Source organism: Protopterus annectens, chromosome 12.part0 (genome assembly GCF_019279795.1).
Source record: "Protopterus annectens isolate FY-2018-M chromosome 12.part0, PAN1.0, whole genome shotgun sequence".
Classification (NCBI taxonomy): domain Eukaryota; kingdom Metazoa; phylum Chordata; order Ceratodontiformes; family Protopteridae; genus Protopterus; species Protopterus annectens.
In genome coordinates, this window is record NC_056746.1 from 1,194,822,174 (window position 1) to 1,194,824,054 (window position 1,881).

Sequence of the window (1,881 nt, forward strand, 5' to 3'; positions counted from 1 at the left end):
TCTGCTCAACACACTCTCCTCGCTTGTGAGTATGTTTCCTTCATTATCCTTTATCACCCTTACCTGCTGCACATCTTTACTAGCACAGTCCCTCCGTCTAGCCAATCGGTACAGGTCCTTTTCTCCCTCCTTAGTGTCCAACCTTTCATACAACTCTTCATATGCCTTATCCTTAGCCTTCGCCACCTCTCTCTTTGACATGCACCTCATCTCCTTATCCTCCTGTCTACTTTCTTCATTTCTCTGACAATCCCACTTCTTCTTTGCCAACCTCTATCTCTGTATACTCTCCTGTACTTCCTCATTCCACCACAACGTTAATTACAATAATAGTAATAGTATGAACACGACAACACCAACACCAGCATGGAGGGAATGGCAGAACTGTCTATCATGGGAAAATAAATTCAGGAAATACAGTTTTAATGACTTTTCCAAGCAAGAATGTATTCAATTAGTTTATTTTCATGAAACTTACCCAGGTCCAGAGGCAGAAATGGTGAGCTTTTGACTTGAAGGTAATTCTCTGATCAGAAAGAATCAAGTATAGATAAATAAAGTATAAATTTAATAATAAAGTAGAAAGACAAATGTTTAGGACTCAAACCCAAGGGCTATAAGGCAAGGCTTTGATATAAAACAAGCACTGAATTATGTCTTAACCATGTGTCATTTTATTTGTATTACAGTATCATATAACTTGTAGTAATGTTTACATTGCTTCTGACCTAACCATTTAATATACTATGCTTCCATTGCCGATGGTGCTGTAGTGTAGGTATATGATATGAGTATGAATTACAGCTATATCAGTAGAGGAGACCTCACAAAGACTACTTACCCTCTATTTGTTTTAGAAAGGCAGTTGATCAGACTGTTGCTGACAGTGCTAAGGCTATGTCTGTGTGTAACTCATGGGGGAAGGGGCAACTTAACATATAGATTGATGTGGGTAATTCTTAAGCAAACTTGCATGGCTGTCAATATGAAGTGTGGAGCCTCAGTTCAAAATGTACTGTGCAGTTCATGAACTCTGTACACAGTACTGTTCCTTTATACTCTGCATGCTCTACAAAGGAGGCTGGCGTGTAAAAGAGGACAGCCACAGCAGCATGTGCAGCATATGGTAAAGTAGTGCCCCAGGGGAAACAAGACACACAGAAGTAAGGATATACATCTCAGTGCTTCAGGTCTAGGGTGCTCGGGCAGTTACATGGAATGTAAGAAATGTGTTAGTAGCCATGCAATAGCCATTGCAGTTTGTGTAGGGACAATGGAAGAGACAAAGGACAGGCTGCAAAGTCTCACAGCTTATGTGCTTTTTATCATACAATGTCAGATAGCCAGGACTGTACTGTCTTAGAGACCAGTATATTGCTGCAAGATTGGGGCGCACACTGTTTTCTTCAATGAGAGCTATACACACTATTTGTGCTATACATACATACACACACACACACACACACACACACACGCACACACACACACACACACACACACACACACACACACACACACACACACACACACAAACATATTTATGTATGCGTGCGTGCATATGTATATGCATGTGTGCGCCATAATTCTAAAGTTCTAAATGCAAGAAATCTGGGCATAGCTGAAAATAATGGGGGGGACCAAAGGCCTAAAAATAGGGACAATTTTTAAATATTGCTCTTATAAACTTAAAAATTTGTTACAATAGAAGGTTTTGTATTGATATGCATTTTCTGAAAGGAATTAAGTGTGAAACTCAGATGTTTGACATTATTTAGGGGCTTCAATCCTTAATAATTTTCCAGAAAAACAAAAATTGTACGTGAAACAGACCAAAAATATGAGGCAAAAATCTGGACATTCTGCAAAATCTGGACAGTTGCA